This window comes from Phycodurus eques, chromosome 11 (genome assembly GCF_024500275.1).
Source record: "Phycodurus eques isolate BA_2022a chromosome 11, UOR_Pequ_1.1, whole genome shotgun sequence".
NCBI lineage: Eukaryota > Metazoa > Chordata > Actinopteri > Syngnathiformes > Syngnathidae > Phycodurus > Phycodurus eques.
The window spans coordinates 22,222,596-22,247,782 of record NC_084535.1 but is presented as its reverse complement, the minus strand read 5'-3'; the positions used below and the strand labels follow the sequence as shown (position 1 = coordinate 22,247,782).

Genomic DNA, 25,187 nt, shown 5'->3' with positions numbered 1-25,187 from the left:
GCCAACGAAACCATCGAATTTCTGATAACAAAAGTCCACCAGTTTAATTATAACAATTTAATGTGAAATGCCGTAGACGGGCTAATGGAAATTAGCATAGATGCTACGGAAATTATAAACCTTCAAACAACTGCTAAACTACTGCTAACACACGGAGCAGAAACACATACAAACAGAGCATACAACAATACACAAGCATATATTACCTCTGCTCTGTTTCATATCCTGTTTTGTTTGCCCGTTTCCTGTGTTTTGTTTTTTTTCTCCCTTTGTGTTGCAGTTCCTTGGAGTATGTCAGTGGGCGAAGTCTCTTGTATCACACCTGCTTGGACTCCTAATCAACAGGGTATTTAGATGCAGGAGGGACACCATTAGGGTTGTGGAGAAAGATTTCATTAGCCTATTGAATTAAACTTCAAGGGTGCAGAGAAAATAATCCTGCACCTCAAGTTATTCAGAGTTGTTGGGAATATGCTAAATTTCAGAGGAGTGGGTTTGGATGGACAGGAAATTAATGGACTAATATGTAGGATGTGGATGTACTACAGTTCTCACACCCCAATCCAGTTAGTACCACCCCCCTCCATGGATATATCCAGTAGCAAAAACAGATATACGTAACTAGAGCAGCGAGAAGCTATTAAGGGCCCTCCCACCCGTGGTACTTGCACATTCCTGATACACTGAATAGAAATGTACACCACACTTTTGAAATTAATTAGAGTGGGAAAACCGCATATCATTTTCATTCCACGTCACAATTATGTGCAGCACTGCGAACAGCATTTCGTCACGGCAACAGCGTTACACTATATGAAAAGCTTTTAATAACTGTTCATCTTCAATATATTTCGATGAGACACCTAAAGTTTGAAGTCCATGGGATAAAATCTGTAGGAGGAGTTCGTAAAAATATGATGGCTACAAAAGGGGAACAATGGGTCAGAATTTGAAAGTAAATTAAAAATGATGGATTTCCTGCTGGGTTTAGGGTATGGCTCCAAGAGACTTTTTGTAGGTATATGCCACCCACTTTTGGAAGATCGAGTGGAGCATTCAGCCGGTGCTGCTTCGTTGAGGGCTTTTTAGAGGGCACTACTTAGGGTTTTTTTTAAATATATAAATTTGTCATCAGGCTTGATATGTGTGCAAAGTTTCATGAGATGTGCATGTTTACACCCTCAAAGCAGCAGTTTTCTTGAAGAACAGTAGCACGAACAGCATGTCGCCACGGCAATAGCATTGGACAAAACAAAAAGCTTTTAATAACTTTTCATCTTCAATCAGTTTAGATGAGAAACCCAAAGTTTGAAGTCAATCGGATAAAATCGGTAGGAGGGGTTTCTACAAATATGACGGCTGTAAAAGGGAAAAATAGGTCAGAATTTGAAACTACCGGTAAATTAAAAATGGTGGACTGACTTTTTTGTAGGTCTTGGGCTGTTACATATGCCCCCCGAGGTAAAAGGTATAGCCAGGGCTGCTTTGTTGAAAATTTGGAGCCATGTCTTTGAAATTGCACAAAAAAACATGGAGAAAATTTAAGTAAATTCCGAATGGTGGACTTACAGATGGCTTTAGGGTATGGCTCCAAGAGACTTTTCTTGTAGGTGTTACATATGCCTCCCAATTTTGGTAAACCTAGGTTAAACGTACAGCTGTATAATATCCATCAATTTTCTGAGCCGCTTCTCCCCACTAGGGTCGCGGGCGTGCTGCAGCCTATCCCAGCTGTCATCGGGCACGATGCGGGGTACACCCTGAACTGGTTGCCAGCCAATCGCAGGGCACATACAAACAAAAAACCATTCGCACTCACAGTCACACCTACGGGCAATTTAGAGTCTCCAATTAATACATGTTTTTGGGATGTGGGAGGAAACCGGAGTGCCCGGAGAAAACCCACGCAGGCACGGGGAGAACATGCAACCTCCACACAGGCGGGGCTGGGGATTGAACCCGGGTCCTCAGAACAGTGAGGCTGACGCTCTAACAAGTCGTCCACCGTGCCGCCCAGCTGTATAATAATAATATAAAAATGAAGATATTAATATTTTAGTTGGGTTGAAAAAACACAATTTGAATGACATCACACTGCTAAAAGAGCCATTAATGGAGTGTGGTTTCCATATATATATATATATATATATATATATATATATTATTTATTTAAAAGCAGTTTCCTTGAAATCAATCTTATATATATGCAGATGATGGCTAATATATGAGATTGAATGTTTTTGTGTTTTTTGTGTTTCCGCTGGCTAAAGCAAACCGTGAGTTCCAATGCTGTCATGGCTGTGATTCATTTCCGTGTTCTGAGTGAAATAAGTAAACTGGATCCAGATTGCCATTTCCTGTTGTCTGTATGAAAAAATAGTGATGGCAGATGGCGGTAGAATGTGTTTGGAGGACAAGTTATCTTTTTATGGCGCCAGCCTGGAATGTGACTTTATTACATCAGTTGACTATAATCTAATGATTCAGATTATGTTGTTAATCATTTAATGTGTGATTATATCAAATGTACTGTATGTAAGAATTCTAAATGTCACTCGAATGAGGCAATTTTAATTTTGGCCCCACTGTCAGCCCAGAGTACACCCCACTCCGTTCGAGTTGATTAGATGGCAGTCTGTTCGGTGATGAGCGTTTTGGAAGCCTTTCCGAGCTCCAATGTGCTCGTGCGGTGCAGCAACGTTAATAGTCCTGGATTAGTGAGACAATGGTGGCGGTTCTGGAATCACGCTGTGAGGAGGCAAGGTTCACAGATGGGATTTAGCATTGCAACAGGCCTGTATGCACACACAAACACACACAGTACATTTGCACAGGAGTACTGACATACACGGTATATGAGACCACGGTTCATAGCCTACAATAATAACCCTCACCCTGAGGTGGGATTTTAACCCAGAACCTCTCCACTGTGAGGCAGAAGTACTAACCATGAGTACAACCATTAACACAATGTTAATGTTTCCACACTAAAAACACACGTATCACTACAGCCATTTTTGTGCATGTCTCAAGTGTAACATCGTAGTCTCATAGATTTGATTTCAATTCTTTAGCCGGATTACAAGAAGTTCGCACACAGTAACGAACTGTTACACGGCGGTTCTAAATGACAGAAGTGTAATAGAGCAGTAAAATCATTTTAACAGTACTGAGAATTACTGGAAGGGTGCGCAAAAGTGAGAACACAGTGCCATTTATGGAAAAACAATTGTGGACATTGAGATTCTTAAAATAATAAAAAAAGAACGCAAAAATTGGGGAAAAATATAAGCTCGCACACACATTCACACCTACGAGCAATTTAGAGTCTTCAATTAACCTACCATGCATGTTTTTGGAATGTGGGAGGAAACCGAAGTACCTGGAGAAAACCCACACAGGCACGGGGGAGAATATGCAAACTCCGCACAGGCGAGGCCGGATTTGAACCCGGGCCCTCAGAACTGTGAGGCGGATGTGCTAATCAATCAGCCACCGTGATGCCTCTTTAATAGCATATGTTCTAATATTTATGAAATACTACATAATCCTTTAAAAAATGTACATTATTAAAACATACCTTCATGATGTAATAGAATTTAAATGAATTGAACCGTTTTTGTTAAACTTTCTCCTTCAATGTACAACCCCAATTCCAATGAAGTTGGGACGTTGTGTTAAACATAAATAAAAACAGAATACAATGATTTGCAAATCATGTTCAACCTATATTTAATTGAATACACTACAAAGACAAGATATTTAATGTTCAAACTGATAGACTTTATTGTTTTTAGCCAATAATCATTCAATTTGAATTGCATGGCTGCAACACGTTCCAAAAAAGCTGTGACAGGTGGCAAAAAAGACTGAGAAAGTTGAGGAATGCTCATCAAACACCTGTTTGGAACATCCCACAGGTGAACAGTCCAATTGGGAACAGGTGGATGCCATGGTTGGGTATAAAAGGAGCTTCCCTGAGTTGCTCAGTCATTCACAAGCAAAGATGGGGCGAGGTTCACCTCTTTGTGAACAAGTGCGTGAGAAAATAGTTGAACAGTTTAAGGACAACGTTCCTCAACGTACAATTGTAAGGAAGTTAGGGATTTCATCATCTACGGTCCATAATATGATCAAAAGGTTCAGAGAATCTGGAGAAATCACTGCAAGGCCGAAAACCAACATTGAATGCCCGTGAACTTCGATCCCTCAGGCGGCACTGCATCAAAAACTAACATCAACGTGTAAAGGATATCACCACATGGGGTCAGGAACACTTTAGAAAACCAAAATCAGTCAATACAGTTCGGCGCTACATCCGTAAGTGCAATTTGAAACTCTACTATGGAAAGCAAAAGCCATTTATCAACAACACCCAGTAACGCCGCCAGTTTCTCTGGGCCCGAGCTCCTCTAAGATGGACTGATGCAAAGTGGAAAAGTGTTCTGTGGTCCGACGAGTCCACATTTCAAATTGTTTTTGGAAATTGTGGACGTCGTGTCCTACGGGCCAAAGAGGAAAAGAACTACCTGGACTGTTATGGGCGCAAAGCTCAAAAGCCAGCATCTGTGATGGTATGGGGCTGTGTTAGTGCCAATAGCATGGGTAACTTACACATCTGTGAAGGCACCATTTATGCTGAAAGGTACATTCAGGTTTTGGAGAAACATATGCTGACATCCAAGCAGACATCTTTTTCATGGACGCCCCTGCTTATTTCAGCAAGACAATGCCAAACCACATTCTGCACGTGTTACAACAGCGTGGCTTCCGAGTAAGAGAGTGCGGGTACTAGACTGGCCTGCCTGCAGTCCAGACCTGTCTCCCATTGAAAATGTGTGGCGCATTGTGAAGCATAAAACAGATGTTGAACAGGTGAAGCTGTACATCAAGCAAAGAATTCCACCTAAAAAGCTTCAACAGTTAGTGACCTCAATTTCCAAACGTTTATTGAATGTTGGGCGGCACTGGTTTGAGAGTCAGCCTCACAGTCCTGAGGAATCCGGGTTCAATCCCCGGCCCCGCCTGTGTGGAGTTTGCATGTTCTCCCCGTGCCTGCGTGGGTTTTCTCCGGGCACTCCGGTTTCCTCCCACATCCCAAAAAACATGCATAAATTGGAGACTCTAAATTGCCCGTAGGTGTGACTGTGAGTGCGAATGGTTGTCTGTTTGTATGTGCGCTGCGATTGGCTGGCAACCAGTTCAGGGTGTACCCCGCCTCCTGCCCGATGACAGCTGGGATAGGCTCCAGCACGCCCGCGACCCTAGTGAGGAGAAGCGGCTCAGAAAATGGAAGGATGGATATTGAATGTTGTTAAAAGAAAAGGTGATGTAACACAGTGGTAAACATGACCTTGTCCCAGCTTTTTTAGAACGTGTTGCAGCCATAAAATTCTACGTTAATGATTATTTGCTAAAAACAATCAAGTTTATCAGCTTGAACATTAAATATCTTGTCTTTGTTGTGTATTCAATTAAATATAGGTCGTACATGATTTGCAAATCATTGTATTCTGTTTTTATTTATGTTTAACACAATGTCCCAACTGGACGTTGTGTTAAACGTCCAGTTGGGGTTGTACATTGTGTTGCTCATTCTGGTGTGCACGCCTGGGGGCAGTATAAGACACATTCGGATATACTGTACAGGAGCCTCAGCTCCTCTCTCGGCTTCTTAGTGCAGCACTAATATTAGTTATAGCTTCTTTCTTTGCAAAGGGTAAAGCATATATGCCAGTGACAATTGTTACAATATCTGTCTGTATGCGTTGCTTCACTGTTTATGTTCAAACATCCATTGCTTAAAGGGTAACACCAACACTTCTTCTTTTCCTTTCGGCTTGTCCCTTTAGGGGTCGCCACAGCGTGTCATCCTTTTCCATGTAAACCTATCTCCTGCATCCTCCTCTCGAACACCAACTGCCCTCATGTCTTCCCTCACAACATCCATCAACCTTCTCTTTGGTCTTCCTCTAGCTCTCTTGCCTAGCAGCTCCATCCTCATCATCATTCTACCAATATACTCACTATTTCTCCTCTGGACGTGACCAAACCATCGACGTCTGCTCTCTCTAACTTTGTCTCCCAAACATCGAACCTTGTCTGTCCCTCTGATGAGCTCATTTCTAATTTTATCAACCATGGTCACTACGAGAGCGAACCTCAACATCTTCATTTCCGCCACCTCCAACTCTGCTGTTGTCTCTTCAGTGCCACTGTCTCTAATCCGTACATCATGGCTGGCCTCACCACTGTTTTATAAACTTTGACCTTCATCCAAGCAGAGACTCTTCTGTCACATAAAACACCTGACACCTTCCTCCACCCGTTCCAACCTGCTTGGACCCATTTTCTCACTTCCTGACCACACTCACCATTGCTCTGGACTGTTGACCCCAAGTATTTAAAGTCCTCCACCCTTGCTAAGCTCTTCTCCCTGTAGCCTCACTCTTCCCCCACCACCCCTCTCATTTATGTACATATATTCTGTCTCACTTCAGCTAATCTTCCTTCCTCTGCTTTCCAGTGCATGCCTCCATCTTTCGAACTGTTCCTCAACCTGCTCTTACTGCAGATCACCATGTCATCTGCAAACATCATGGTCCAGGGGGATTCCAGTCTAACCTCACCTGTCAGCCTATCCATCAACACTGCAAACAGGAAGGGGCTCAGGCCTGATCACTGATGCAGTCCCACCTCCACCTTAAATTTGCCTAGCACACCTCACCACTGTTCTGCTGCCCTCGTACTTGTCCTGTATTATTCTAACATACTTCTCTGCCACTCCAGAGTTACCACAGTACCACAGTTCCTCTCTGGGTACTCTGTCATAGGCTTTCTCTTGATCTACAAAGACGCAATGTAGCTCCTTCTGACCTTCTCTGTAGTTTTCCATCAACATCCTCAAGGCAAATAATGCATCTGTGGTAGTCTTTCTAGGCATGAAACCATACTGTTGCTCGCAAATACTCACTTCTGTCCTGAGTCTAGCCTCCACGACTCTTTTCCATAACTTCATTGTGTGGCTCATCAACTTTATTCCTCGATAGTTCCCACAGCTCTGCACATCACCCTTGTTCTTAAAAAATGGGCACCAGCACATTCCTCAGGCATCTTCGCACCCGCTAGAATTCTGTTGAACAAGCTGGTCAAAAACTCCACAGCCACCTCTCCTAGATGCTTCCATGCCTCCACAGGAATGTCATCAGGAACAACTGCCTTTCAATTTTTCATCCTCTTTAATGCCTTTCTAACTTCCCCCTTACTAATAATTGCCACTTCCTGGTCCACCACAGTTGCCTCTTCTACTCTCCCTTCTCTCTCATGTTCCTCATTCATCAACTCCTCGAAGTATTCTTTCCATCGAGCTAGCACACTGCTGGCACCAGTCAACATATTTCCATCTCTATCCTTAATCACCCTAACCTGCTGCACATCCTTCCCATCCCTATCCATCTGTCTGGCCAACCTGTATAGATCCTTTTCTCCTTCTTTGGTGTACAACCTGGCATACATCTCATCATATCCCCCTAGTTGGGCCTTTGCCACCTCTACCTTTGCCCTATGTCGCATCTCAATGTATTCCTTCCACCTCTCCTCTGTCCTCTCAGTGTCCCACTTCTTCTAACCTTTTTGCTTGTATGATTTCCTGTACTGTGAGGTTCCACCACCAAGTCTCCTTCTCCCCTTTCCTGCCAGAAGATACACCAAGTACTCTCCTGCCTGCCTCTCTGATCACCTTGGCTGCAGTGGTCCAGTCTTCTGGAAGCTCCTCCTGTCCACCGAGAGCCTGTCTCACCTCTTCCTGAAAAGCTGCACAACACTCGTCCTGTCTCAGCTTCCACCACATGGTTCTCTGCTCTGTCTTTGTCTTCCTAATATTGCTCCCCACCACCAGAGTCATCTTACACACCACCATCCTATGCTGTCTTGCCACACTCTCCCCTACCACTACGTTACAGTCGGTAACCTCCTTCAGATTACATCGTCTGCACAAGATGTAATCCACCTGTGTGCTTCTACCGCCGCTCTTGTAGATCACCCTATGTTCCTGCCTCTTCTGGAAAAAGTGTTCCCTATAGCCATTTGCATCCTTTTTGCAAAGTCTACCACCATCTGTCCCTCCAAGTTCCTTTCCTTGATGCCGTACTTACCCATCACTTCTTCATCACCCCCTATTTCCTTCACCAACATGTCCATTACAATCTGCACCAATCACGACTCTCTCTCTGTCTGGGATGCTCAGAACTACTTCGTCTTGCTCCTTCCAGAATTTCTCTTTCACCTCCAGGCTCACATCCTACCTGTGGGGCATAGCCACTAACCACATAATACATAACACCCTCAATTTCAAGTTTCAGCATCATCACTCGATCTGATACTCTTTTCACCTCCAAGACATTCTTAGCCAACACTTCTTTTAAAATAACCCCGACTCCAGTTCTCTTCCCATCTACACCATGGTAAAATAATTTAAACCCTGCCCCTAAACCTCTAGCCTTACTGCCTTTCCACCTGGTCTCCTGGACACACAATATATCAACATTTCTTCTAATCATCATGTCAACCAAATCCCGAGATTTTCCTGTCATAGTCCCAACATTCAAAGTCCCCCCATTCAGTTCTAGGCTCTGTGCTTTCCTCTTCTCTTTCTGCCGAAGAACCCGCTTTCCACCTCTTCTTCTTCTTCGACTTCGACCCACAGTAGCGGAATTTCCACCGTTGTTAACCCGGGCCACGACCGATCCGGTATGGAATTCTTTGGATGAACACTCATATTTGTTTGGCAAAGTTTTAAGCCGGATGCCTTTCCTGACGCAACCCTCTGCATTTATCTGGGGCTGGGACCGGCCTACAGTTTGCACTGGCTTGTGCCCCCCATCAGGCTGCATTCCAATCTTTGTCAAATGTGGGCTTGTGAAACCCTTTGATACAAATAAACTGGACTTGACAATGGGCCTACTATTATGCCAATAAAATCAAATAGACAGCGTTTCCTATTATCACTTTTATATGCTGCTCATAGACGATATAGAGTAGTAGTTTACAAAACTACTTGTAAATGTAAATCTCAAACGTTTTAGTGTTTCTCATTGTGTACCTTTTTTGATTGTTTTCCCACAGTAAAAGATGTTTGCAAGTACCTTATTTTGATGAAACAAATATGATCAGTCTGCTTTATCATTTTTTTTTGTTTTGTTTTTTGACAGTGTCAATCAAAACTGAATGTGATTGCCTTTGTAAAGGCATAATTTTAGATCCAGCTCTTGTATTGGATATCATAATATTTTACAAGTGTTCTTAATGTCGGTATTTATTGACTTCTGTGCTTTTATTTCAGAGTGATACAACTTAATTGAGAGCGATATTGCTGCTTTTGCTGTCTCAAGGAAACAGGTCACCTTTGTCCATATACTGTATCCAGTAGGCTCATGTAGCATTTCAAATGCAGATGTAGCCACCCACAGAGCCAGCTTTTTGACCTTTTAACCACCCTACTTTTTATGCCAAAAGTGAGTCAGAGGAACACTATCCTTTTAGTGTGCTTTCTTTCTGTGGTAACACACATACACTGTCAAAATAATTGAGGTTGTTGTTTTGCTTGACTGTGGCTTCAGAAAAGAACATGACTACAGCATGATGACAATGCAGGAGCTTTGAGAGAAGAAAACAGGAAGTTGAGGAAACAGAAAGACACTCGATGAGAATACTGAAACAAAGCCACTTGTGTTACATTCCTATGGGAGAGCATAAATGAATTACACAATTCATTGTGATTAAAACAGATTTTACAAGGAGATGCCAAGACATCGCCTGTGTTCTGTGTTATTATGTTATATCCCTCCACATGGATGCCCATCCCCCTTCAGGCCTTGCAGTGATCAGGCAGGCTGGTAAAGTTGGGGGCAGGGCGACTCCCTTTCTTTGGGTCTCCAGAGCCCACTGACAGCTGCTCAAGGAGGCCTGAGGCTGCTGCTTGCTGGGCAGAGACACAACCACATCCTGGGGGAGGACTCATGCATGCTCACGGCCACGCAGCAAAGCAGTTGAAATGAAGGCATCAGCAATGTTGACTCAATCTGTCCTCTTATGGAAATATTTGAGGAGTCGCTAAAGGGGGGAGAAGAATGACATGACACACTGCGCAAAGGTTTTTGGAGCATTGTGAGTGGTGGCTGTTTCTTGTAGGCCTCACACTCTCATTATATAGGACACATGGCTCGAGCTACGGTTTGTCATGTAAATAGACCACCGCACCCACATCCTTGAGAAATGTTTTAAGTCTCCTCCTGGATTTGCTTCAGGCAGACAGTTGTAGGTTGAAAAAGAGACTCTAAAATGAACTAACAGTCTTTTTTAATGGCTCCCCCGCAAGCCTGTCACTTTTTAACCTAATGATATGAGCTTTCAAAGTTCAAAGAGGTGCCTGTAAGTCAGCCGCTCCGTTAACGTTTCTCGTTACACTTCCTCCCTTAATTATATATTTTTTTGCATTGTGCTAAAACATGTACACCATTACGCCGTTATATCTGTGATATATATATATATATATTTATATATATATACACACACACACACACACACACACACACATCAGGGTGTACCCCACCTCTCGAGCTGGGTTAGGCTCCAACACACCCGTGACACTAGTGAGGATAAGCGGTACAGAAAATGGATGGATGGATGGATGGATATATACATCGTGGGTACGCAAAGTATTCAGACCCCCTTAAATATTTCACTCTTTGTTATATTGCAGCCATTTGCTAAAATCATTTAAGTTAATTTTTTTCCTCATTAATGTACACAGCACCCCATATTGAGAGAAAAAATGGAATTGTTGAAATTTTTGAAAAAGAAAAACTGAAATATCACACAGCCATAAGTATTCAGACCCTTTGCTGTGACACTCATATATTTAACTCTGGTGCTGTCCATTTCTTCTGATCTTCCTTGAGATGGTTCTACACCTTCATTGGAGTCCAGCTGTGTTTGATTATACTGATTGAACATGATTAGGAAAGCCACACACCTGTCTATATAAGACCTTACAGCACCACAGTGCATGTCAGAGCAAATGAGAATCATGAGGTCAAAGGAACTGCCTGAAGAGCTCAGAGACAGAATTGTGGCAAAGCACAGATCTGGCCAGGGTTACAAAAATATTTATGCTGTACTTAAGGTTCCTAAGAGCACAGTGGCCTCCATAATCCTGAAATGGAAGACGTTTGGGACGATCAGAACCCTTCCTAGAGCCGGCCTTCCGACCAAACTGAGCAATTGGGGGAGGAGAGCCTTGGTGAGAGAGGTAAAGAAGAACCCAAAGATCACTGTGGCTGAGCTCCAGAGATGCAGTCGGGAGATGGGAGAAAGTTCTAGAAAGTCAACCATCACTGCAGCCCTCCACCAGTCGGGGCTTTATGGCAGAGTAGCTCAATGGAAGCCTCTTCTCAGTGCAAGATGCATGAAAGCCCACATGGAGTTTGCTTTTAAAAAAAAAAACACCTAAAGGACTCCAAGATGGTGAGAAATAAGATTCTCTGGTCTGATGAGACCAAGATAGAACTTTTTGGCCTTAATTCTAAGCGGCATGTGTGGAGAAAACCAGGCACTGCTCATCACCTGTCCAATACAGTCCCAACAGTGAAGCATGGTGGTGGCAGCATCATGCTGTGGGGGTGTTTTTCAGCTGCAGGGACAGGCATGACTGGTTGCAATCGAAGAAAAGATTAATGCGGCCAAGTACAGGGATATCCTGGACAAAATCCTTATCCAGAGTGCTCAGAACTGGGCCAAAGGTTCACCTTCCAACAAGACAATGAACCTAAGCACACAGCTAAAATCACTATAAGTGGTTGCAGAATAACTCTGTGACTGGTCTTGAAAAGTTTAAGGGGGTCTGAACACTTTCCGTACCCACTGTATATATATAAAATATAATAGCAGAGAATATTGTTTGTCTATGATCCTACAGCTGCACGGAGCTTCACCCCAACATGAAGTTGCCCAACGTCCTCTTGGCAAGGAATGCAAGATGTGATGTGATAGAGTAAAGTGAAGTGATAGAGAGGAAATGGAACAGGAGATTTGAACGATTGCTTCTGTATGTGTGTTACAGCAGACAACCTAAAGGCTGCAAGTAAACGACAGTTGTTCGTTTACGTTCATAACTCAGATTGGAACAAATGCGAGGGCCGTCATGCTGTGATCGCAAGATTCCAATTTCAGGATCCCTGCGTTTAGATTGTGCTGTAAAAGGCATAAAAGTCTGGACGTCCTCTATGCCTAATGCCAATGTGAAGGGAGCTCTTATTTTATATTTAATTAGAAAATAATATTTTATGTATGTCTGTACTGTATGTATGCATGTATTTATTTACTTATTTAATTTACTTTTCGTCGTAGTAGTATTAGTACTATATTTTATTTATTGTGTTATTTTCCGTTCGATCTTGTGTCCACCACAGTGTTGAAGCTGCGGTTGTTGCTAAAGTGCACTATTAATAAAGTTGAGTTGAGTGATACACCATCCTTGTCGAGTCAAAGAGACGGAAAGTGATACTCAACAAGCAGGGGCTGTTGGAGCCATGCTTTGTATGTGGGTAATCAGTCATCATCAATATCAATTTATTTTTATGTAAATCAGACTCAGGTGCAGGTTTTAAATGTATGTAAGCCTAGAAATGCTCCTAGGACAAAAACAAACATGAATCAGTTTGTCCCAAATCATTGGGATTTCCAAATTGACAAATACCACACAAAGGCTCAACATAAAATTGATTATTAATGCTTTTAATTGTTGAACTATGTATTCTTGAATGTCACATGCATATGCAACGCCATGTCATTGATTTTTATTTTTTGGGAGGGGGGGGGCACAGCTGGCTGTGATGAGTTTTAGTATGTTGTGAGTGTGTGTGGATGCCGTTCTACAGTGTCATTGTCTCTGTTTTGTTTTATCCACACTGCTTTTAGCAAGCTTAGTTTTTCATAAAACAAAAAGAGGACACGTCTGTAGGTTTGGTTTAGCACACACAAATCAAACCCAAAAAGAAACCATCCCTAAGCATAATTAACACTGCAAGCAGCAATGAATTGGCCCTCGCATGCCCATTCCAGTGAGGGGACCGTAGGGTCCACTACCCTTAGAATTCTACGCATTTATCCAAATTTCCCACATACACTGATCCTCATACTAAATTGAAAAGGGTAATTCAGCAGCTTGGTGATAAAGTGCTACCTCTATGAATGAGAATCATGGGGAGATTCAGCCAAGAAGATTGTGGGGAGGGAGTCTGGGCGTCACCAAAATTCTTGTCATTAGTCACTTTTTGGGAAAAGAATTGCTAGAGGGGTCTGAATATTTACAAGATATAACAACAATTAGCTAAGTCTGTAACACTTACTTACTATATAAGACTCGGACTTTAGCAGACCCTGCAGAAGAAGGCAGCGGAGTGAGCAGTGGCATGAGAAAGGATCACCTTCTCAAGACAGGCTGATTTCAGTCAGAAGCTAAACTCGGGTGAAAAGTCTTCTTTCTTCATCCTAGGAGTATTTTTGAAAAGACATACCAGACAACAGACAGAAAATATGGAAAAATAATGATGTTGTGGTTCTTTTCCTGACATCTGTGTCGGCAGCCTGGGTTCAGTTCTCACTCACTGAGAGTGTGAATGGTTGTCTGTTTCTATGTGACCAATGATATGCGGGTATAGATAAAGCATGGATGTCTCATTTAAAATACTAATAATACAAATATTTTTGCTGTAATACAAAAGCATTTTCAAAAATAGGTGCATTTCTGTTAAAACCTTCATAATGGCACTTGGGTTGCCCAAATAATAATAATAAAGAAGGAACGAAGTAATCTGATTGCGCAGGCACAAGTTTAGTTAAGTGAATAGTACAGCATGGCTAAGACATTCAATGAGTCTCCATGACATGCATGAGGGTAATCAAATTATTGGCTGCCCCCTTTAGCCTCTTAGTATTCTGACCTCTTACCCACATTTACAAAACAAGTCAATATAGCGGTTATTGGAAGGGTGCCCACCATTGAAACAAGGATTTACACATGATAAGGGAAGCAGAGGTGGCAAAAATACTCACACTCTGTATTTAAGTTGTAAAGTAAAAATGGTTGTTACTGTCATTTATATATAATACCACTTTGGATAAATTGGCACTTTTTTTTTTTTAATTAGACTGAGAATTTTTGAAGAATGAGAATGTCACAGTGTTTAGAATGGCGCAAACAATTGGTTTATTTTTACATAATTTGAGCATATCAATGGGAGGTCTAGTGGAAGGACAAAATGTGGCAGGAGAAGATGCACCAGGAAATGAGATGACCGTGGGCTTCAGCGGATTATCAAACAGAAGATTCAAGGAGGATCAAAGAGGGCAAAGCTTCAAAAACCACGACATTCAGACGCATGTGGGAGATGGGCTACAACTGTCGGGTACCTCATGTCAAGCCACTTCTGAGCCTGAGCCAACGTAGGAAGTGTCTCAACTGGGCCAAGGAGAAGAAGGACTTGACTGCCGGCCAGTGGTCCGAGGTACTATTTTCCGACGAAAGTAAAGTGTGCCTTTCATACGGGAATCACGGTTCAAGGGTTTGGAGGTAGATGGGTGAAGAACAGAACCCAAGCTGCTTGAGGTCCAGTGTGAAATATTCAGTCAGTCATGATTTGGGGTGCAATGTCCAGTGCAGGTGTTGGTAAACTGCTTTCTTAAATCCAAGGTCACCGCAAAAGTCTACCAGAATGTTTTAGAGGACGTCCTGATTCCTTCTGCTGAGGATCTGTATCGAGATGCAGATTCCATTTTCCAGCAGAACCTGGCCGTACCGCCAGAAGCACCAAAACCTGGTTTAATGCCCATGCCATCGCAGTGCTTGACTGGCCAGCCAATTCGCCAAATCTAAACCCCATTGAGAATCTTTGGGGTGTTATCAAGAGGAAAATGAGGGGCACCAGACCCAAAAACAAAGAACAACTGACAGGAAGCATCAAGGAAATATGGGCTTCCATAACTCCCAGGCAATGTCACAGGCTGATTGCCTCAATGCCACGGCGCATCGAGGCAGTGATTAAAGCAAAGGGATTCCCAACCAAGTTTGAAGATTAACACATCGTTTTGAAAGTACCATATTTTGATTGATTTAATGTGACCTTAATTTCTGTTTTGTTTTTTTACAAAAACTGAGAAGTAAATGGTGCCTTTCTTCACATTATTCTAATTTTTTGAATTCCTGATTTTGTAATACTTGAAATTGTTTAAATTGTGGGCCCTGAATCTATAGTCTATGAAAGTTTAACTTTTTGAATGGAATTTTGGAAATAAATAAACTTTTCCATGATATTTATTTTTGGGGGGGGGAATGGTCTGAACAGTACTAGTTTGTGTTTGGTTCGGTTTACGAATGTCATCAAGCGGCACAGGAAGACACTCAGTTACTGCCATACTGACTGTTTTTCAATGGATTGTTTTATTATATTTACTACATTATATACAGTGTGTCCCAAAATTCACTATACACTTCCTTTTATCCATTTCGTTTTCGGTATCATTCGGACAGATGTGAGGCCATCAGCATTTGACAGCTTAGACTCTGTAGTTTTGTAAGCTTATCATTTCCCTTGCCCATGTCTCGCCAAATGACATTGTAGCAGGCTGGCAAGATGCTTTTCACTCCTCGACTGCAGTGAGCACCAGTTTGGATCTGTTCTCGACAAATTACGCAGCAGAAGGCCTGCTACTATCACCACTGATGAAAACACTGAACTATTACAGCGGGCATTTGCTAAAGCCAGAGAAAGTCGTTTCAGAGGGCTGCACTTGAACTCGGCACCAACAAAAGCTAAATTCAACAGATACTTCGGCGATTGATAAAGCTTAACCTGTACCTCAGCTTGTTCAAAGGTTTAAAACGAAAGATTCGGATGCTCAACAAGATAAAGTTGGGAAACAGTAAGCAAGTAAGTCAATTTTGCAATGCTGCTCCCATGTCCATGTCAGGTGACATAATTTGCATATGTGACACAGGAGACCTCATTAGATTTCATACAATTTTGGAGTTTGATACTACAAACCCCAATTCCAGTGAAGTTGGGATGTTGTGTAAAATGTAAATGAAAACAATACAATGATTTGCAAATCCTTTCCAACCTATATCAATAGAATACACTACAAAAACAAAATATCACATGATGAAGGCTCTTGTTTTTTTGAAAATATTCTCTCAATTTGAATTTGATTCCTGCAACACGTTCCAAAAGAGCTGGGACAGGAGCAACAACAGACTGGGAAAGTTGAGGAATGCTCAAAAACATCTGTTTGGAACATTCCACAGGCGAACAGGTTAATTGGAAACAGGTTATTGTCATGCTTGGGTAAAAAAGGAGCATCCCTGAAAGGCTCAGTTGTTCACAAGCATGAATGGGGTGAGTTTAAGAACTGCGTGAGCAAATAGTCCAATAGTTTAAGAACAACGTTTCTCAACATACAATTGCAAGGAATTTTGGGATTTCATCGCTATGGTCCATAATATTATACAAAAGATTCAGAGAATCTAGAGAAATCTCTGCTCATAACCGACAAGGCTGAAAACCAAAATTGAATGCTTCGATCCCTTAGGCGGCACTGCTTTAAAACCCGGCATCATTGTGTAAAGAATATTACCTTATGGGCTCAGAAACACATCAGAAAACCATTGTCAGTTAACATAGTTCGTTGCTACATCTATAAATGCTAGTTAAAACTCTACCTTGCAAAGTGAAAGCCATATATAAACAACCTCCAGAAACGCCCCCGTCTTCTCTGGGTCCGAGCTCTTCTGAGGTGGACTGATGCAAAGTGGAAAGGTGTGCTGTGGACTGACGAGTCCACATTTCAAATTGTTTTTGGAAATCATGGGTGTTGTGTCCTCCGGGCCAAAGAGGAAAAGGACCATCCGGATTGTTATCAGCGCAAAGTTCAAAAGCCAGCATCTGTGATCATATGGGGGTGTGTTAGTGCCCATGGCATGGGTAATTAGCACATCTGTGAAGGCACCATTAATGCTTAAATGTACATTCAGGTTTTGGAGCAACATGTACTGTCATCCAAGCAACGTCTTTTTTTTAGGGATGTCTCTGCTTATTTCAACAAGACAATGCCAACCCACATTCTGCACGTGTTACAACAGTGTGGTTTCGTAGTAAAAGAGTGCAGGTACTAGACTGGCCTGCCTGCAGTCCAGACATGTCTCCAATTGAAAATTTGTGGCGCATTATGAAGCGTAAAATACGACAACGGAGACCCCGGACAGTTGAACAGCTGAAGCTGTACATCAAGCAAGAATGGGAAAGAATTACACCTACAAAGCTTCAACAATTAGTGACCTCAATTTCCAAACGTTTATTGAATGTTGTTAAAAAAAAATTTAAAAAAAAGTGTTGTAAGGTTGGTAAACATGACTTTATCCCAGCTTTTTTGGAACGTGTTGTCGCCATAAAATGTGTCAGATGTGTCATAGCCCATGTTTCCTTTATAATCGTAATCATGTAGCTAACGTAAGCAAAACAAACAGCTGTCAGTATGATGTACTGCCGTTGAACATCTCTGATAAATTGGACATTGTAATTGTTGTAAGAGCAGAATTATTGATAGCGCTCACAGTATTGGATCTCTACGCTGTCTTAAATCAGCCTTGATATTAGTGGATAATCTGAATTTACATCCTTCTCATGCTACCTCTCACACTGGGTCACCCATCGTGCCTAATTTAGGGAGGCAGCCATGTCTTTTGAATGTCATCTAAGGTTTGCCTTCCTCGCTTTTGCCTCCCAGACCTTTCCTGCGACAATCTTCTCAGACAGGCTGGGCTTCCACTAAAGTTAATTATGGCCACAGCTTGCATGGAGCCATATCATTAGCAGTAATTGCACACAGCATCCCTCTGCCATTTGCCATTCCTTTTTGTTCCAGATTTACGCTGCACTCATTCATAAAGGATTAAGCACAATTCTCATGCAGAGAATGGTGAAGGGCAAGAAGTAAGTAACAGAAGTCCATGTTGCCTTGTGCAAGCATGTGTCCATGTCTCATTGGGAGGAAATCGGGTCCATGACTGTCAGCGTGTTCTATTTTATTAATGCTGCACATGAGCATGGAGGCCACAGGAAACACAGGGATTACTATGTTTTTTTATGTATGTGTATAAACATGTTTCTATAGAAACAGTGGGGCAGCTGTGCTCTTCTTGGCAGAAGAACTGGTTCATACATGCTGAATCATGATCTGTAACGTTTTAGATTCCAAAAGGTAAACACTGAGGGAGTACATAAACGCTCTGCACATATGGAAATTGGGTTGTGCCAAGAACTGAGGTCTTAATATTAAAGTCCACTCAGTGGGCCACAATATTAGGTACCTGTACACCAGAGGTGGGTAGAGTAGCCAAATATTGTACTCAAGTAAGAGTACTGGTACTTCAGAATATTCTGACTCAAGTAAAAGTAAAAGTAATCATCCAAATATTTACTTGAGAAAGAAAGTACTCAATGAAAACAAACTACTCAAGTGCAATTTGTGAGTGACTTCTGATGTATTTATTTTTTAAATCAGAGCATGAACATCAAATTAAAAAAAATAATAGATGGGAGTCGACACACACCTGCCACCATTTTAATTTCTAACTGCCAAAAAACCAACAACACATGCATTGGGCCCGAGAGAAATTTGTTTTGCTTTATTCACTTAAATGGCTTCATGAAGTACCGGTTTGCTGACCAGACAGTGATTATGTGTGCGAGATCATAGGATAGGGCTAATGTTGCCATATCCACTGCCAAAACAACAGTAGAAAGATCTGCAACTTACCGCAAGGTGTTTTCTCAAGTTAGAAGTGGGATGAAATATCCACGTTTGCACAGTCACAATTTAAGAGCTGCATGACAAAGCTTCGGCCACCGCCCACCTCACACTGCACCCGACCCCTATGGCTCCTCCCACAGGTGGTGAGCCCATGGGAAGCAGTGTGAATGTGCACATACAAAGTCATCTGTCTCTTTATTTGCTATGTGATCTGGTAACCGGTTCAAGGTAGTCTGCCTTTCACCAGTGGTATAGAAAATGAATGGATGAATGGCTGGTTGGCTGGAAAAGACACAACAAAGTGGTGAAAGACTTGAAAATTTCACGTTGGAGGAAGCACAATCTTTTGCGCCATACTAAGGGATCCTGGTAATTCATACCATAATCATAAGGATTCCATCCATCCATCCACTTTTTTCTCATCAGGGTTGCGGGTGAGCTGGAGCCTATCCCAGCTGTTTTTCTCACAACTGCTATGCTTGTACTGAATTAAATTTATCAGGGGTGTCAACCTCATTTTACTCGTGGGCCGCATGGTAATTAGAGTATTGTTTCCCTCAGAGTGCAGACGATGAAAATCTTATACAGTAAATTTATATCTCCACATCATATTATTACAAATCAACAATTGCCCACGCATTTAATTGCTTGGGGAAATTGTATATAGTAAATGCAATTGTATATACACACACACACACACACACACATACCTGCCAACATGTTTTTACAAAAAAATAATTTGAAATCAAAAATGGAAAATAGTGACAAACTACTATTAACACTATTTTTCGATTATGTCTTATTATTTACGTTGAGATTGATTTGGTGGGGAATGCTTGTAATATCTGTAAATAGTGAGACTAAATTGCAATTTTGTTACAGATATTGTGCTAAAATGAAAAGAGAAAATCCATTTAGCCTGTCTCCCATTGAAAATGTGTGGTGCATTATGAAGCGTAAAAGACAACAACGGAGATGCCGGACTGTTGAACAGCTGAAGCTGTACATCAAGCAAGAATGGGAAAGAATTCCACCTACAAAGCTCCAACAACGAGTGTCCTCATTGGAATTGGGGTTGTAGAGACATTTGATTTGGTTCAGTGGGCCACCCAAAAAAAATAAATAATAATAATAAAAAGGGATGGGGGGGGGGTTTGCATCTGGACCGCGGGCCTTGGGTTTGACACGTGCATTAGTCTATAGACAACACTGTTGTGGCTGGTGGTTTTCTCACATTAATCTAAAAATTAATCAGGAAACTTGGATGCTCACTGAGGCAAAAGCAATCGACAAGCATTTTCACTTCCCTAATCTGTTGTTAAAAATATACTCCTGCCCGTAGCACAACATAATGTGTAAAAGAGAATAGGGTTCGCCTTGCCTATTGCAGCTATTCCTTTGAGCGTGTTTTATCCATACCTATGAATAAAATCTAATCCAGCAATTTCAGTGTGTCAGATAAAGATGAAATGTGTGTCACAAATCCCACAGGTAACAATCTGCAGCAGCCATTTTGGGCACATTATGGGATTGAAAATGGAAGGTGATTTGTTGCTTGTGGCTCGCCATCACTGCTGCTCTGCATGTACAGTATGTCTCCTAGGAAATAGTGTCAATGTTCATTATATGTATCAACATCTACTGGAAATGCTGTACTACCCCCATTTCACCTGCACATCAGTGTTCTGAGCCAAACAACCCACTCAGATAGCGAGGCATTGCCTGGAGGAGGCTTGGTGCTAATGCTGAAACTAAACAAACAGTGAGTTCGGTAATAAACACACAGGCGCCACCAAGATGGGAACTGTTCTCTTTTCACTTGAAATCCACGGTGTTGCAGGCTTTATTAGATATTCAGGGATTTACCAGAGCATGACTTTTACAACAGGGCAAAGAGTCTTGATGTTCAGTGGAAACTTTCTGTCAAAGTTAAGATGAGGCAAATGTGCAGCTTCTTTCTATTGATAACACATTTATTGGGCTACTTGAACAATTGTTTAGAGGTACTCATTTAGAGATTGTGGTTTTCAGTTGGGATAAATTAAGCTACATATCAAGATAGTTTTGGCACAGATAAAAGTCTAATGTGAAATATAAGAAAATAGTGTGACTATGTCTAGCTTTGAAAATATTTCGAGTTATATTCAATAATGGATAGAGCACGGTGGACGAGGGTTTATCCCGTTTGCCTGGGTTTCGGGGTTCAAATGTCTCGGCTGTGTGGAGTTTGCATGTTTCCCCTTGATTGTGTGGATTTTCTGCAGATATTCTGGCTTCCTCATTCCAAAAACATGCTTCTGTTGGATACTGAAGACTCCAAATTGTTTAAAGGTGTGAATGGGAGTGTGAATGGTTGTTTGTCTGTGTGCCCAGCGACTGGCTGGTGACCAGTCAGTTTCGAAAATCTAAAAGGAACCCAAATACATGCGGTCTGGATAAAGCTTTTTCTGCTCAACAGAATTAATTTATTTATTTCGGACCGTCAGCAAAATACCACCTTCAAAAGATCCCAAAAAAATATTCAAAGGCTATTGCCAGTAAACCTACGTAGTCATTTTAATCCCTTAAAAAATGCACACATTAGTCTGTTCCAAGGTACGCAATCTGTTTTTATAATCTGTAAAATAATGTTATGCTGTTGTTAGCTTGTCAAGCAAAATGATACCATTACAATCTTACCATATTTACTGTGGCACGAGAAATGTTTCAACTAACGAGGCTAGCGTCACGCTCATAGTTGCAACGTATGTACACAGTAGCTATCCATTTTCTATAGCTTTCACTTTGGGCGAGAGGCAGGGTACATCCTGGATTGGAAGTTGATCAGCATTAAGGAAAGTTATTTGGACTGATCCCATTCACTCTACAGGGGGTCCTCTCTTTACGACACAGTTCCAGGTCTTACGATGGCAATGTAACCTGAATTTGAATGCTAGTCAGAGCGCACTGTAATCTGTCACTAGTAGTCGTCAAAATTGCACTAAATAATTGTATGGTAATGACTTGGGCCTTAAATATAAAACCCCAATTACAAAAAAGTTGGGACGTTGTGTTAAACATAAAAACAGAATACAATGATTCGCAAATAATGTTCAACCTATATTTAATTGAATACACGACAAAAACATTTAAATGTTCAAACTGATAAACGTTATTGTTTTTAGCAAATAATCATGAAATTAGAATTTTATGGCTGCAACACGTTCCAAAAAAGCTGGGACAGGGTCATGTTTACCACTGTGTTACCTCACCTTTTCTTTTGACAACATTCAATAAACGTTTGGGAACTGAGGACACCAACTGTTGAAGCTTTGTAGGTGGAATTCTTTCCCGTTCTTGCTTGATGTACAGCTTCAGCTGTTCAACAGTCCGGTGTCTCCGTTGCCGTATTTTACGCTTCATAATGCGCCACACATTTTCAATGGGAGACAGGTCTGGACTGCAGGCAGGCCAGTCTAGTACCTGCACTCTTTTACTACAAAGCCATGCTGTTGTAACACGTGCAGAATGTGGTTTGGCATTGTCTTGGTGAAATGAGCAGGGGCGTCCATGAAAAAGATGTTGCATGGATGGCAGCATATGTTGCTCCAAACCCTGTATGTACCTTTCAGCATTAATGGTGCCTTGACAGATGTGTAAGTTACCCATGCCATTGGCACGAACACAGCCCCATACAATCACAGATGGTGGCTTTTGAACTTTGCGTCCACAACAGTCCGGATGGTTCTTTTCCTCTTTGGCCGGGGGACACGACGGCCACAATTTCCAAAAACAATTTGAAATGTGGACTCGTCGGACCACAGAACACTTTTCCACTTTGCATCAGCCCATCTTAGAGTAGCTCAGGCCCAGAGAAGCCGGCGGCGTTTCTGGGTGTTGTTGATAAATGGCTTTTGCTTTGCATAGTAGAGTTTCAAGTTGCACTTACGGATGTAGCGACGAACTGTATTTACTGACATTGGTTTTCTGAAGTGTTCCTGAGCCCATGTGGTGATATCCTTTACACATTGATGTCGGTTTTTGATGCAGTGCCGCCTGAGGGATCGAAGGTCACGGGCATTCAATGTTGGTTTTCAGCCTTGCCGCTTACATGCAGTGATTTCGCCAGATTCTCTGACTCTTTTGATGATATTATGGACCGTAGATGATGAAATCCCTAAATTCCTTGCAATTGTACGTTGAGGAACATTGTCCTCAAACTGTTCTGTTATTTTCTCACACACTTGTTCACAAAGAGGTGAACCACGCCCCATCTTTGCTTGTGAATGACTGAGCAATTCAGGGAAGCTCCTTTTAAATCCAATCATTGCACCCACCTGTTCCCAATTAGCCTGTTCACCTCTGGGTGGAAAAAAACAGATGTTTGATGAGCATTCCTCAACTTTCTCAGTCTTTTTTGCCACCTGTTTTTGGAACGTGTTGCAGCCATAAAATTCTAAGTTAATGATTATTTGTTAAAAACAATCAAGTTTATCAATTTGAACATGATATATATTTTATTTGTAGTGTATTCAATTAAATATAGGTTGAACATGATTTACAAATCATTGTACTCTGTTTTTATTTATTTTTATGCTAAAATGAAAAGAGAAAATCCATTTAGCCTGTCTCCCATTGAAAATGTGTGTTGCATTATGAAGCTTAAAAGACAACAACGGAGACACCGGACTGTTGAACAGCTGAAGCTGTACATGAAACAAGCATGGGAAAGAATTCCACCTACAAAGCTTCAACAATTAGTGTCCTCAGTTCCCAAAGGTTTATTGAATGTTGTTAAAAGAAAAGCTGATGTAACACACTGGTAAACATGACCCTGTCCCAGGCTTTTTTGGATCGTGTTGCAGGCATAAAATTCTAAGTTAATGAATATTTGCTAAAAAACAATCAAGTTTATCAGTTTGAACATTACATATCTTGTCTTTGTAGTGTATTCAATTAAATATAGGTTGAACATGATTTGCAAATCATTGTATTGTTTTTATTTATATTTAACACAAAGTCCCAACTTCATTGGAATTGGGGTTGTAATAAAAAATGCGTAACTACGGCAGTCACTGAGCATTCCTTCTTGTGCAATGTGATGACGTATTCTTACACCACTGCACAAACTTGTTCATTGCGCACCGTTCGTAATCTGTAAACCTCGTATGTCTTCATAACCAGAGGATCTCCAGTATAGATACAGCTATCTGCAACTTTGGTCCAAAATTTTAAGTTTCAATTTCCTTGGCCTGTGTACCAAATTGGTAGTAGTAGTCTGTAATCTCACTTACTAATGAACACTTAGTGTACGTAATTAAAATCTGAAACCTGCCACTGGTGACTCAACGCTTGCTAAGGTGCGACTTTGCTCCTGGAGAAACGAAAGGAGACAGAGTCAGAGTGAAGAAATCAGAGCAGGCGTGTGGGGAGGGGTTCGCATACAGCAGAGACGCCATCACAAAATACTTAGATCAAGAGATAGCAGGACAGGGACACGTGGGTCAACTCACCTTGAATAGAATGTCCACCGAGCTGCAAATGCACACGCATGCCTTATGAAACTTGAACACCGCTATTTATGGCTTCAAATTAGCAAGCATGGTTGAGGATGGGCCTGGAGGATGGCTGATGAAAGAAGATACAGGAAAAGAGCAAGGGAGGGCCCAAAATACAGCCTAAACGTACTCATTGTACTCAGTGTTGATTTTCCTACTGTAATGCATGTAAAGTTTTTGAGGTTTTTTTTTTTTTTTTTTTTTAAATGGGTTTAAGTGACTACATTGTGCAAGAGTGATAATTAGCTCAGCTTTAGTAGTTTAGGGACAGCAGTCTGGAGATGTAAGAGCTGAGTTGTGCCTACATGACATGAAGACCTGTACAGTTCACTTGATCTCCACCAACACCATCTTCAATCATAAAAATTTACATCAAATGGCCCACTTTATATTTTAACACTAAAATATTTTTTTGTGCTAAAAATAAATACAATTGCACAGAAGGCAAGTTTTTAGTAATGCCACATGTTAACTATGAGCTAATATAGCCACACCAATTCACAACAGCAATGATATTGCTTGTATATTTTATTTTATGCACTGTACATGTAAAAAAAAAAATAATAATAATAACCAATAACATTGACCAATATGGGCAACAGTTGATAGCCATGTTGCACATACATGGGACACATTTCCCCTCTCAGGCATACATACATTTAGAATCTTGTGTAAGGCTGCCTGGAAAACTAGCCGGGCTTGATGGCAGTCAAAGCACAGAGCATCACAATGGTGGTCGTCTGCTTCCCTAAAAAAAAAAAAAAAAAAAAAAAAAAAAAAAAAAAA

General features: G+C 41.4%; 1 protein-coding gene across 1 annotated transcript in view; it reads right to left on the bottom strand.

Moving 5' to 3' along the window:
• Positions 1 to 246: 246 nt before the first annotated feature.
• Positions 247 to 25,187, bottom strand: part of pwwp2b (PWWP domain containing 2B) — a 39,138-nt gene continuing 14,197 nt past the window's right edge. The window contains exon 3 of the mRNA XM_061690021.1: positions 247 to 334. The gene's annotated coding sequence lies outside the window, so the exon portion shown is untranslated. The remainder of the gene's footprint in view (positions 335 to 25,187) is intronic.